Below are 16,605 nucleotides of genomic sequence, written 5' to 3' on the forward strand. Positions count from 1 at the left end.
AAACTCATATAAATTTGGGAGTGTTGCAGAATCAGTGTTACCTCATAACTTCAGCAGCGACATTTTCCCACTGTCACCAACCTTAGCGGCGCACTTGTGTCACCATCCTTATCGACATCTCACTGTCACCATCCTTATCGGCATCCCACTGTCATCATCGTCATTGACACCATACGGCCACCATCCTTATCGACACCATCACCATTACCCTCATTATAATTATCGGCATCTTACCGTCCATCATCAACAAATAAAGCCACCTGTAAAACTATATTATCATGATGATATCGTCTGAATGACCGTGTAGCCGAATTTGAGAAATGTTGTTGAAGGGAATTCTATAAGCCTAAGTAGTACAAGCAGATATTCTGTCTACAGGCCTTCAAAGGCGGTTTGTTGAATTACGGATTCGCCATTGTTTTGTATTGATTCTAAACAAGTAACCTGCCGTGTTCAATTCAACAATCCTGAGAAACTGTAGGCACTACAGGGCCAAAGCTTAACGTTACAGGTAATACCCCCACCATCCCACCCCAACCCCCCGCCCTATCCATCTCCACACATTAACAACCACCGCCAACCCACAACAGTGTCACCCGAACGCTACCCCGTCCATGACAAGCATTGCTCCTCTTCTGGGCCCAACATTTGATGTTGTGATAGGGGCCTGGGATCTGAAAATTGTTTAAGATAAACTTTTCGAAATTACAGGGAAAAAATACTTTGCCAACAGGTTATTCCAAACAAAATAAATCTCACAATATGTGCGAAAAATATTCTGTCTCAAACTTTTCAAACTTACTTAAGGTATTATTAGTTTGAGTATCTACGATCGAAACCTGACTCGTTAGGCTTCGAGTGAAATTTACAGGTATGGGAGCTACGATCAAAACCTGACTCGTTCGGCTTCGAATGAGATTTACAGGTATCTGATCTACGATCGAAACCTGACTCGTTCGGCTTCAAGTGAGATGTACAGGTATGGGAGCTACGACGATCGAAACCTGACTCGTTCGGCTTAGAGTGAGATTTACAGGTATCGGATCTACGATCGAAACCTCATTTTGGGTTTTACCCCCAGTCATGGAAAAACGGAATTGTGATATCTCAAAAGGTTGCAGTATATGTCGGCATTCATGCGACACCTGACATCACCAGCAGCGGTGGTCCATTGAATGGCTTAGCCGTGATTACCCATTACTGCTGCTTATGTGTAACTGCTACCTTCGTAGTCCAACTCAGTAGTACCTCTTTTAAAACTATAATATATTGATGAGAAGTAGGAATCAACAGGACATCTCAGAAAAGAGCTTTAACATAATACAATGTCATTAGTCGATGTCATCAATAGATGAATTTCATGTCGATTAGTATGCAAAAGGTCACGACGATTCATGAAATTTGTCTACAAAGCAGTTGTAAAGCAAAGCAAAGTCGTCTGGTAATTGTTGTGTTACTTCATCTCACAGTTTTGTTTCAACATTTAGCAGAGTATTCATTGCCAGCATGTTAGACAAAAAGTACCTTAGATGCAGCAGTTCATAATAAGACTTCGCCACTTGCCCCGTCATATGAAATCTCGCTTGACAAAATACTAACTACATGTAGCTATAAGTCTCAATTCATAATTTCCATATATAAATGTAATTAGTGGTGATTCCTCTATGTTTATGTACATAATATTATTACATTCACGTCAGACATAACAAATTTGTGCGTTAAGCGACCCAAGGTTTAGTTACGATTTATTTAGTTAAATAACACAGACATACAACACATGCATTTCACAAAGAAAGTGATCTTAACTTATTTCTTCAGTGATTCTGAATTTGATGGCACAATGAACTTGATTTTGTCATGTCGTGAAATGAACGTGGCAGAACATAATGTTTTCTCCAGACTGTGAAATAAAGATATCAAATGCTGAAGTAGCTTGCAACTATTAGCCAACGTTAATGTAAAAGGTGACCCTGAATACTCGCTATTTAACAAATTAGTTCTCATTTGGCCCACTTTTGTTTTTTGTTTCTTATTCATAGGTGATACATTGAATAACCTATTATTTACTAGTCATGTAAGTCAGTTTTTTTAATTGAGCAGACACTTCAACTCAAGTGCGTATGTTACTTATTCAACAATAATATACAATAATCAAAAGCGTAATCTTTTGTCCTGCTTATATCCCGATGTGTTATTGATTACAGCAATTGTTGGGAGTTTGTAAGGTATCTGTCTTAACAGTGCTGGGTATTTTAGCATTGTATGTGCACAAAAACCGCGAAACGTTTGATTTGAAAGTCGTGGCAATGAGGATCGGGACATGTTGGCCCGTGGCATCTTAAAGTAGCTGCGCTATAAAGAGGCTTTGAGCCAATTAATTTGTAAATGTGCAACACCATACGCAACTGCTAGAGTGATTTTGCAATAAGATGAGATTGCTTAGGAAAAACACACACCCCAACCCACCCCGGTTATCTTACCACCTTCATGTACATCATCAACACCCATGCCGCTGGTTCACTCGTCCATGCAAACATTGCTAGGGTTATGGGTCATGCTATAATAACGTTCATTCAACAAATCATACATCCATAATGATTTATATGATGACATCCATCAGCCAAGTCCGAGGGCCGTGGGTTGCTGAAGACGAGTGCTCCTGGGGTCATGTGTATCTCAGTATGTTCATTAATAGTGTCATGTATACACCTTTTTAATGTCTTACATTGTGACCTTGCATTCTACTAAACACAGATACTGTATGTGCAAGACTTCATTATACTGACAATACCAAACCATAAACCTACATGTAATTTATTGGTCTAGTTATGATTTATCGACGAAGTAAGACTTTGTTGTTGCCATAGTGAAATAATATTTCATGCTAACCAAAAATATATACTGTTAAAAAATAGATTTTGTTGGCGATGATGATTAATGGCTGTTGGTGAACTGTTTAAAACACTTAGTGCGTGTTACACATCGTATCGAAATGTTTTCTGACAGCAGAGTTTCACCTTTAATTGTTGTTACATTTATGTTTACTGTCTATGTGCAACACACAAAGTACTTTCGCAATACCTATTTCATGTACCCACATTACATCATACAAATGCAGGGTTACTGTCTTGACAACACACCATGTAAATGTAGGGTCACTGTGTCTTGACAACACATCATGTAAATGTAGGGTCACTGTGTCTTGACAACACATCATGTAAATATAGGGTCACTGTGTCTTGACAACACACTGTGTAAATGTAGGGTCACTGTGCCTTGACAACACACGATGTAAATGTAGGGTCATTGTGTCTTGACAACACACCATGTAAATGTAGGGTCACTGGGTCTTTACAACACATCATGTAAATGTAGGGTCACTGTGTCTTGACAACACACTGTGTAAATGTAGGGTCATTGTGTCTTGACAACACACCATGTAAATGTAGGGTCACTGTGTCTTGACAACACACCGTGTTAATGTAGGGTCATTGTGTCTTGACAACACACCATGTAAATGTAGGGTCACTGTGTCTTGACAACACACCATGTAAATGTAGGGTCACTGTGTCTTGACAACACACCGTGTAAATGTAGGGTCATTGTGTCTTGACAACACACCATGTAAATGTAGGGTCACTGTGTCTTGATAACACACCGTGTTAATGTAGGGTCATTGTGTCTTGTCAACACATCATGTAAATGTAGGGTCATTGTGGCTTGACAACACACCGTGTTAATGTAGGGTCATTGTGTCTTGACAACACACCATGTAAATGTAGGGTCATTGCGTCTTGTCAATACACCATGTAAATGTAGGGTCATTGTGTCTTGACAACACACCATGTAAATGTAGGGTCATTGTGTCTTGACAACCCACCATGTAAATGTAGGGTCACTGTGTCTTGACAACACACCGTGTAAATGTAGAGTCATTGTGTCTTGTCAATACACCATGTAAATGTAACATCACTGTGTCTTGTCAATACACCATGTAAATGTAGGGTCACTGTATCTTGACAACACACCGTGTAAATGTAGGGTCATTGTGTCTTGACAACACACCGTGTAGATGTAGGGTCATTGTGTCTTGACAACACACCATGTAAATTTAGGGTCACTGTATCTTGACAACACACTGTGTAAATGTAGGGTCATTGTGTCTTGACAACACACCATGTAAATATAGGGTCACTGTGTCTTGACAACACACTGTGTAAATGTAGGGTCACTGTGCCTTGACAACACACGATGTAAATGTAGGGTCATTGTGTCTTGACAACACACCATGTAAATGTAGGGTCACTGGGTCTTTACAACACATCATGTAAATGTAGGGTCACTGTGTCTTGACAACACACTGTGTAAATGTAGGGTCATTGTGTCTTGACAACACACCATGTAAATGTAGGGTCACTGTGTCTTGACAACACACCGTGTTAATGTAGGGTCATTGTGTCTTGACAACACACCATGTAAATGTAGGGTCACTGTGTCTTGACAACACACCATGTAAATGTAGGGTCACTGTGTCTTGACAACACACCGTGTAAATGTAGGGTCATTGTGTCTTGACAACACACCATGTAAATGTAGGGTCACTGTGTCTTGATAACACACCGTGTTAATGTAGGGTCATTGTGTCTTGTCAACACATCATGTAAATGTAGGGTCATTGTGGCTTGACAACACACCGTGTTAATGTAGGGTCATTGTGTCTTGACAACACACCATGTAAATGTAGGGTCATTGCGTCTTGTCAATACACCATGTAAATGTAGGGTCATTGTGTCTTGACAACACACCATGTAAATGTAGGGTCATTGTGTCTTGACAACCCACCATGTAAATGTAGGGTCACTGTGTCTTGACAACACACCGTGTAAATGTAGAGTCATTGTGTCTTGTCAATACACCATGTAAATGTAACATCACTGTGTCTTGTCAATACACCATGTAAATGTAGGGTCACTGTATCTTGACAACACACCGTGTAAATGTAGGGTCATTGTGTCTTGACAACACACCGTGTAGATGTAGGGTCATTGTGTCTTGACAACACACCATGTAAATTTAGGGTCACTGTATCTTGACAACACACCGTGTAAATGTAGGGTCACTGTGTCTTGACAACACACCGTGTAAATGTAGGGTCACTGTGTCTTGACAACACACCATGTAGATGTAGGGTCACTGTGTCTTGACAATACACCATGTAAATGTAGGGTCACTGTGGCTTGACAACACACCATGTACATGTAGGGTCACTGTGTCTTGTCAACACACCATGTAAATGTAGGGTCATTGTGTCTTGACAACACACCATGTAAATGTAGGGTCATTGTGTCTTGACAACACACCATGTAAATGTAGGGTCATTGTGTCTTGACAACACACCGTGTTAATGTAGGGTCATTGTGTCTTGACAACACACCATGTAAATGTAGGGTCACTGTGTCTTGACAACACACCGTTTAAATGTAGGGTCATTGTGTCTTGACAACACACCGTGTAAATGTAGGGTCATTGTCTCTTGTCAACACACCATGTAAATGTAGGGTCATTGTGTCTTGACAACACACCATGTAAATGTAGGGTTAGTGTGTCTTGACAACACACCATGTAAATGTAGGGTCACTGCGTCTTGACAACACACCATGTAAATGTAGGGTCATTGTGTCCTGACAACACACCGTGTAAATGTAGGGTATTTGTGTCTTGACAAAAGACCGTGTAAATGTATATGAAAGCGACAAATCCCTTTCCATATTCATAGGAAATTGTACGTTTCCGACTATATCGTGAGCATGTGTTTATGAGTCACTATAACATAGTGATGATACCAGGTGTACGCGAAATGGTGAGCATATCCTGCACCACCGGTGGTACCAGTCACAAACACATGCAAATGCAAGTTAATTGTTCTCCTGGCTTGCATCGGACATCATTTTTGTCACTGATGCGTCGATAGAAGGTCCCACCTTAAAACATTTTGTAAGCTTTAGCGAGGTCTTGAATGCCAGAGTAGTATGACACTCTTTGAAATTTTGGTAGAAAGAGCATGCTCGATTGTATCTCAAAAGTTGTGAAAAGTAAACACCAAAAGCGTGAGCTGCTGGAATATTGCTCGACATGAAGGGAAAGTTGACTTTTGGAAGTCCTGAAGTCAGTGTGTCCTAACAGCACGCCATGTAAATATAGACTTCTCAAAACACACTACGTAAATGTAGGATCATTGTGTCTTGACAACAGAACATGTGAATGTTCGTCTATTGTGTCTTGACAATACACCATGTAAATGTAAGATCACTGTGTCTTGTCAATACACCGTGTAAATGTAGGGTCACTGTGTCTTGACAACACACCGTGTAAATGTAGGGTCATTGTGTCTTGACAATACACCATGTAAATGTAGGGTCACTGTGTCTTGACAACACACCATGTAAATGTAGGGTCATTGTCTCTTGTCAATACACCATGAAAATGTAGGGTCACTGTGATTTGACAACACACCATGTAAATGTAGGGTCATTGTGTCTTGACAACACACCATGTAAATATAGGGTCATTGTGTCTTGACAACACACCGTGTAAATGTAGGGTCATTGTGTCTTGACAACACACCATGTAAATGTAGGGTCATTGTGTCTTGACAACACACCATGTAAATGTAGGGTCACTGTGTCTTGACAACACACCATGTAAATGTCGGGTCATTGTGTCCTGACAACACACCTGTAAATGTAGGGTATTTGTGTCTTGACAAAAGACCGTGTAAATGTATATGAAAGCGACAAATCCCTTTCCATATTCATAGGAAATTGTACGTTTCCGACTATATCGTGAGCATGTGTTTATGAGTCACTATAACATAGTGATGATACTAGGTGTACGCGAAATGGTGAGCATATCCTGCACCACCGGTGGTACCAGTCACAAACACATGCAAATGCAAGTTAATTGTTCTCCTGGCTTGCATCGGACATCATTTTTGTCACTGATGCGTCGATAGAAGGTCCCACCTTAAAACATTTTGTAAGCTTTAGCGAGGTCTTGAATGCCAGAGTAGTATGACACTCTTTGAAATTTTGGTAGAAAGAGCATGCTCGATTGTATCTCAAAAGTTGTGAAAAGTAAACACCAAAAGCGTGAGCTGCTGGAATATTGCTCGACATGAAGGGAAAGTTGACTTTTGGAAGTCCTGAAGTCAGTGTGTCCTAACAGCACGCCATGTAAATATAGACTTCTCAAAACACACTACGTAAATGTAGGATCATTGTGTCTTGACAACAGAACATGTGAATGTTCGTCTATTGTGTCTTGACAATACACCATGTAAATGCAGAGTCATTGTGTTTTGAGAATACATCATGTAAATGTAGGGTAATTGTGTCTTGACATCGCACCTTGTAAATGTTGGGTCATTGCGTATTAACAATACCCCATGTCAATCGGTTTCACACTTTCTTGACAATATACCATGTAAATGCAGGGTCATTGTGTCCTAAGGACGATGGGCTAGCCTAGTGGTTAAAGCGTTCGTGCGTCACGCCGAAAGCCCGGGTTCGATTTCCCACATGGGTTAAATGTGTGAAGCCCATTACTGGTGGAATACTGCTAAAAGCGGAATAAAACCATGCTTAATCAATCAATCATTGTGTCTTGACAATACACCATGAGAACGTAAACCCACTATATCCTGACAATAGACCAGATGTTATGCATCCTGAACTGTTACTCACAGACCCTGCATCCTGACACACGTTACACACATGCCCTCCATCCTGGCACCCGTTAACCACAGGCTTTGTTCCTTGACACACGTTACACGCAGATACTGCATCCTAACACACGTTATACGCGGGCCCTGCATCCTGGCACACGTTAAACAAAGGCTTTCTTCCTTGACACACGTTACACGTCTTGCATTCAAACACGTTACACACAGGTCCTGGAACCTGACGAACATTACACACAGGTCCTGCAACCTGGCACAGATTACACACACGCTCTGTATTTTGACACACATTACACAAAGGCCCTGCATCCTGGCACCCGTTAAACAAAGGCTTTTTTCCTTGACACACGTAACCCGCAGATTCTGCATCCTGACACACGTTACACACAGGCCTGCATCCTGAAACAGGTAACACACATTCACTGCACCCTGACACGTTACACACATGCCCTACATCCTGGCACACGTTACACATATATCCTGCATCCTGACACACATTGCACACATGTCCTACACTGCATCCTGACACACGTTACACACAGGTCCTGCATCCTGACAAACGTTACCCACAGACCATGCATCCTGACACACGTTAAACACAGGCCCATCATCCTGACACACGTTACACACAGATCACGCATCTTGACGCACATTACACAGCTGTTCTGCATCCTGACACACGTTACACACAGGCCCTGCATCTTTGCACGTTGCGTCTAGGCAGCGCATCCTGGCATATGTTACACATAGGCCCTGCATCCAGACACACGTTATACACAGGCCCTGCATCCTCACACACATTACACACAGACACTGCATCCTGACATGATACACTCGGGCACTACATCCTGTCACCAGTTACACTATACACAGGCATCGTATCCTGACACGTTACACACAGATCACACATCTTGACGCACGTTACTCACTAACCCTGCATCCTGGTCCTTCATCCTGGCACGTTACACACAGGTTCTGTATCCTGACACGTTGCTCACAGACCATGTATCTTCACGCACGTTACACACAGGTCGCATCATGAAAAAGATAACACACAGGGACTGCACCCTGACACGTTACACACAGGCCCTGCATCCTGGCACATGTTTTACACAAATGTCCTGCATCCTGACACACGTTACACACAGGTCCTGCATCCTGGCACACGTTACACACAGGTCCTGCATCCTGAAACACGTTACCCACAGACCCTGCGTCCTGACACACGTCGATAACAGGCCATGCATCCTGACACACGTTACTCACAGGTCCTGTATCCTGACGCACGTTAAACACAGTACCTGCATCCTGACACACATTACACACAGGTCATCCATCTTGACACACGTTAAACACAGGCCCTGCATCCTGACACACTGGTCTTGCATTCTGACACGATACACACAGGTCCTGCATCCTGGCACAGGTTACACACAGGCCCTGCGTCCTAACACGTTACACACAGGTCCTGCATTCTTACACACTTTACACAAAGGCCCTGCATCCTGGCACCCGTTAAACAAAGGCTTTGTTCCTTGACACACGTTACACGCATATTCTGCATCCTAACACACGTTACTCACAGACCCTACATCTTGACTCACGTTAAGCACAGTCCCTGCATTCTGACACACGTTACACACAGGTCACCCATCTTGAAGCATGTAACACACATCTCCTGCAACCTGACACACGTTACACACAGGCCACCCATTTTGGCGCACCTTAAACATATGTTCTGCATCCTGACACAAGTCACACACAGACCCTGCATCCTGACACACGTCACACACAGACCATGCATCCTGACACACGTTACACACAGGTCACCCATCTTGACACACGTTACTCACACTTGACCCAAAGGCCCTGCATCTTCGCACCCGTAACACAAAGGCTTTCTTCCTTGACACACTACAGGACCTGAATTCTGGCACACGACACACACTGGTCCTGCATCCTGGCCGCGCATCCTGACGCACCTTACACACAGGCCCAGTATTCTGACACACGTTACACACAGGTCACCCATCTTGACGCACCTTACACAGATGTTCTGCATCCTGACACACGTTAAACACAGACCCTGCATCGTGACACACGTAACACACAAATCACCCATCTTGACACGAGTTAAACACAGGACCTGCATCCTGACACACGTAACTCACAGGCCCTGTATCCTGACATACGTTACACACAGGCCCAGTATTCTGACACACGTTACTCACAGGCCCTGTATCCCGACACACGTTACACACAGGCCACCCATCTTGACGCACCTTACACAGATGTTCTGCATCCTGACACACGTTAAACACAGACCCTGCATCGTGACACACCTTACTCACAGGCCCTGCTTCCTGATACAGGTAACACACAGGCACTGCATCCTGGCACACGTAACACACAGGCACTGCATCATGGCACATGTAACACACAGGCAATGCATCCTGACATACGTTACACACAAGACCTGAATCCTGGCACACGACACACACTGGTCCTGCATCCTGGCCGCGCATCCTGACATACCTTACACACAGGTCCTGTGTCCTGACACACGTTACCCACAGTCCCCGCATCCTAACGCGCGTTAAGCACAGGCCCCGCATCCTGACACACATTACACACAGGTCATCCATCTTGACGCACCTTACACAGATATTCTGCACCCTGACACACGTAAAACACAGACCCTGCATCGTGACACACGTTACACACAGGTCACCCATCTTAACACACATTAAACACAGGCCCTGCATCCTGACACACGTTACACACAGGACACACATCTTGACGCACCTTAAACAAATGTTCTGCACCCTGACACACGTTACACACAGACCCTACATCCTGACACACGTTACACAGATGTTCTGCATCCTGACACGCTCACAGACCATGTATCTTCACGCACGTTACACTGAGGTCCTGCATCCTGACACACGTTACACAGAGGTCGCCCATCTTGACGCACGTTACACATATGTTTTGCACCCTGACACACATTACACACCGGCCCTGCATCCTGACACACGTTACCCATAGACCCTGCATCCTAACACAGATTGAACACAGGTCCTGCATCCTGACACACGTTACACGCAGGTCACGCATCTTGACGCACATAACTCAGATGTTCTGCATCCTGACACACGTTACACACAGGCCCTGCATCTTGACACGTTACGCCTAGGCCATGCATCCTGGCATATGTTACACAAAGACCCTGCGTCCTGACACACGTCAGGACCGGGTCCTGCATCCTGGCACATGTTACACACTGGCCCTGCATCCCGACACACGTCAAGACCAGGTCCTGCATCCTGACACACGTTTCACACAGGCCCTGCATCCTTACACACATTACACACAGACCCTGCATCCTGACACGATACACTAATGCTCTACACCCTGACACCCGTTACACACAGGCACAGTATCCTGACACGTTACACACATGTCACGCATCTTGACGCACGTTACACAAATCTTTTGAATCCTGACACACGTTACACACGTGTCACGCAGTTTAAGGCAACTTACACACAGGTATTGCATACTGACACGTTACACAGGCCCTGAATCCTGGCACACGTTACACACAGGCCCTTTATCCTGGCACACGTTACTCACAGACCCTGCGTCCTGACACAAGTTGATCACAGACCATGCACCCTGACACACGTTACTCACATGTCCTGTATCCTGACGCGCGTTAAACACAGTACCTGCATCCTGACACATGTTACACACTGGTCATGCATCCTGACACCTAACCAACAGACCCTGCATCCTAACACATGTTACACACAGGCCCTGCATCCTGGCACACGTTACACACTGGTCCTGCATTCTGACACCTGACTCACAGACCCTGCATCCTAACACATGTTACACACAGGCCCTGCATCCTGGCACACGTTACACACTGGTCCTGCATTCTGACACCTTACTCACAGACCCTGCATCCTAACACTTGTTACATACAGGCCCTGCATCCTGGCACACGTTACACACTGGTCCTGCATTCTGACACCTTTCTCACAGACCCTGCATCCTAACACATGTTACACACGGGCCCTGCATCCTGGCACACGTTACACACTGGTCCTGCATTCTGACACCTTACTCACAGACCCTGCATCCTAACACTTGTTACACACAGGCCCTGCATCGTGGCACACGTTATATACAGGTCACCCATCTTGACGCACCTTACACAGATGTTCTGCATCCTGACACACGTTAAACACAGACCCTGCATCGTGACACACGTAACACACAAATTACCCATCTTGACACGAGTTAAACACAGGACCTGCATCCTGACACACGTAACTCACAGGCCCTGTATCCTGACATACGTTACACACAGGCCCAGTATTCTGACACACGTTACACACAGGCCCTGTATCCCGACACACGTTACACACAGGCCACCCATCTTGACGCACCTTACACAGATGTTCTGCATCCTGACACACGTTAAACACAGACCCTGCATCGTGACACACCTTACTTACAGGCCCTGCTTCCTGATACAGGTAACACACAGGCACTGCATCCTGGCACACGTAACACACAGGCACTGCATCATGGCACATGTAACACACAGGCAATGCATCCTGACATACGTTACACACAAGACCTGAATCCTGGCACACGACACACACTGGTCCTGCATCCTGGCCGCGCATCCTGACATACCTTACACACAGGTCCTGTATCCTGACACACGTTACCCACAGTCCCCGCATCCTAACGCGCGTTAAGCACAGGCCCCGCATCCTGACACACATTACACACAGGTCATTCACTTGACGCACCTTACACAGATATTCTGCACCCTGACACACGTAAAACACAGACCCTGCATCGTGACACACGTTACACACAGGTCACCCATCTTAACACACGTTAAACACAGGCCCTGCATCCTGACACACGTTACACACAGGACACACATCTTGACGCACCTTAAACAAATGTTCTGCACCCTGACACACGTTACACACAGACCCTACATCCTGACACACGTTACACAGATGTTCTGCATCCTGACACGCTCACAGACCATGTATCTTCACGCACGTTACACTGAGGTCCTGCATCCTGACACACGTTACACAGAGGTCGCCCATCTTGACGCACGTTACACATATGTTTTGCACCCTGACACACATTACACACCGGCCCTGCATCCTGACACACGTTACCCATAGACCCTGCATCCTAACACAGATTGAACACAGGTCCTGCATCCTGACACACGTTACACGCAGGTCACGCATCTTGACGCACATAACTCAGATGCTCTGCATCCTGACACACGTTACACACAAGCCCTGCATCTTGACACGTTACGCCTAGGCCATGCATCCTGGCATATGTTACACACAGACCCTGCGTCCTGACACACGTCAGGACCGGGTCCTGCATCCTGGCACATGTTACACACTGGCCCTGCATCCCGACACACGTCAAGACCAGGTCCTGCATCCTGACACACGTTTCACACAGGCCCTGCATCCTGACACACGTTACACACAAGCCCTGCATCTTGACACGTTACGCCTAGGCCATGCATCCTGGCATATGTTACACACAGACCCTGCGTCCTGACACACGTCAGGACCGGGTCCTGCATCCTGGCACATGTTACACACTGGCCCTGCATCCCGACACACGTCAAGACCAGGTCCTGCATCCTGACACACGTTTCACACAGGCCCTGCATCCTGACACACATTACACACAGACCCTGCATCCTGACACGATACACTAATGCTCTACATCCTGACACCCGTTACACACAGGCACAGTATCCTGACACGTTACACACATGTCACGCATCTTGACGCACGTTACACAAATCTTTTGAATCCTGACACACGTTACACACGTGTCACGCAGTTTAAGGCAACTTACACACAGGTATTGCATACTGACACGTTACACACAGGCCCTGCATCCTGGCACACGTTACACACTGGTCCTGCATTCTGACACCTTACTCACAGACCCTGCATCCTAACACTTGTTACACACAGGCCCTGCATCCTGGCACACGTTACACACTGGTCCTGCATTCTGACACCTGACTCACAGACCCTGCATCCTAACACATGTTACACACATGCCCTGCATCCTGGCACACGTTACACACTGGTCCTGCATTCTGACACCTTACTCACAGACCCTGCATCCTAACACTTGTTACACACAGGCCCTGCATCCTGGCACACGTTACACACTGGTCCTGCATTCTGACACCTTTCTCACAGACCCTGCATCCTAACACATGTTACACACGGGCCCTGCATCCTGGCACACGTTACACACTGGTCCTGCATTCTGACACCTTACTCACAGACCCTGCATCCTAACACTTGTTACACACAGGCCCTGCATCGTGGCACACGTTATATACACTGGTCCTGCATCCTGGCACACGTTACTCACAGAGCCTGCGTCCTGACACACGTCAGGACCGGGTCCTGCATCCTGGCACATGTTACACATTGGCCCTGCATCCCGACACACGTCAGGACCAGGTCCTGCATCCTGACACACGTTTCACACAGGCCTTGCATCCTGACACACATTACACACAGACCCTGCATCCTGACACGATACACTAATGCTCTACATCCTGACACCCGTTACACACAGGCACAGTATCATGACACGTTACACACATGTCACGCATCTTGACGCACGTTACACAAATCTTATGAATCCCGACACACGTTACACACGTGTCACGCATCTTGACGCAACTTACACACAGGTACTGCATACTGACACGTTACACACAGGCCCTTTATCCTGGCACACGTTACTCACAGACCCTGCGTCCTGACACAAGTTGATCACAGACCATGCACCCTGACACACGTTACTCACAGGTCCTGTATCCTGACGCGCGTTAAACACAGTACCTGCATCCCGACACGTGTTACACACTGGTCATGCATCCTGACACCTAACCAACAGACCCTGCATCCTGGCACACGTTACACACTGGTCCTGCATTCTGACACCTGACTCACAGACCCTGCATCCTAACACATGTTACACACAGGCCCTGCATCCTGGCACACGTTACACACTGGTCCTGCATTCTGACACCTTACTCACAGACCCTGCATCCTAACACTTGTTACACACAGGCCCTGCATCCTGGCACACGTTACACACTGGTCCTGCATTCTGACACCTTTCTCACAGACCCTGCATCCTAACACATGTTACACACAGGCCCTGCATCCTGACACACGTTACACACTGGTCCTGCATTCTGACACCTTACTCACAGACCCTGCATCCTAACACTTGTTACACACAGGCCCTGCATCGTGGCAAACGTTATATACACTGGTCCTGCATCCTGGCACACGTTACTCACAGACCCTGCGTCCTGACACACGTCAGGACCGGGTCCTGCATCCTGGCACATGTTACACATTGGCCCTGCATCCCGACACACGTCAGGACCAGGTCCTGCATCCTGACACACGTTTCACACAGGCCCTGCATCCTGACACACATTACACACAGACCCTGCATCCTGACACGATACACTAATGCTCTACATCCTGACACCCGTTACACACAGGCACAGTATCATGACACGTTACACACATGTCACGCATCTTGACGCACGTTACACAAATCTTATGAATCCTGACACACGTTACACACGTGTCACGCATTTTGACGCAACTTACACACAGGTACTGCATACTGACACGTAACACACAGGCCCTGAATTCTGGCACACGTTATACACAGGCCCTTTATCCTGGCACACGTTACTCACAGACCCTGCGTCCTGACACAAGTTGATCACAGACCTTGCACCCTGACACACGTTACTCACATGTCCTGTATCCTGACGCGCGTTAAACACAGTACCTGCATCCTGACACATGTTACACACTGGTCATGCATCCTGACACCTAACCAACAGACCCTGCATCCTAACACATGTTACACACAGGCCCTGCATCCTGGCACACGTTACACACTGGTCCTGCATACCACATAATGTTGCATTGGTGCTCATATTTGGACTTTGTATTTTGTATTCTCTCTCTCTCTCTCTCTCTCTCTCTCTCTCTCTCTCTCTCTCTCTCTCTCTCTCTCTCTCTCTCTCTCTCTCTCTCTCTCTCCATCTCTCTCTCTCTTCGATTCATGACACCCTGCGTATTGATACAACGTGTCTCAGTGTCACCAGATTGAAAACGCATCTAGCAATGTCACCATGTGTCTCCAGATTCGAGACACGTCACGTAACCTTGTGTCATAAGATGGGGCACACTAGTTCTTGTTATTATATGTCACAACAATCGGTTTTGCATTTCGTAATGGTATCATGTGTAATCAGATCCGTGACATAAAGTGACGTTAAATAAAGGAGACATTCGTTTGTTTTGTCAGAACAGACAGAATATCGTTTCTGTCTCGTCTTGAAAGAAACCATGTTTAACCTCATATTTCAGGACAATAAGTGAGCATATTTAATAAAAGTGTTTCCTGTAACAGCTGATCATGTGTTTACGTATATCACATACACCCGCATACCATATAATCTCTAACCATGTGTCATCCGATCACTGAACTGCCACGTGTTGTTACCGTGTGTCATCAGTTCCTGTACTCATCTCGTCCTGTTGCCATGTGTCATATTATACACGGCATATATCTTCTCGTTTGCATGTGTCACAAATTCAGGACAAAACCAGTTATGTTCCGCGTGTCATCATGTCAGCGCACACCTCGTGCGCCATCATGCCACAAACCTCTCAAGGACACAACCTACCATCAGATCCAGAACACATATTGTCTTGTTGTCATGT

General features: G+C 45.8%; 1 protein-coding gene across 3 annotated transcripts in view; it reads left to right on the forward strand.

The window, feature by feature from the left end:
* The window catches only part of LOC124110926 (nuclear factor 1 X-type-like), a 334,632-nt gene that overhangs the window by 684 nt on the left and 317,343 nt on the right, over positions 1–16,605 (forward strand). The window lies entirely within an intron of this gene.

The sequence above is a fragment of the Haliotis rufescens genome, unplaced genomic scaffold, assembly GCF_023055435.1.
Source record: "Haliotis rufescens isolate VD_foot unplaced genomic scaffold, xgHalRufe1.0.p SCAF_2, whole genome shotgun sequence".
NCBI classification, from domain to species: Eukaryota; Metazoa; Mollusca; class Gastropoda; order Lepetellida; family Haliotidae; genus Haliotis; species Haliotis rufescens.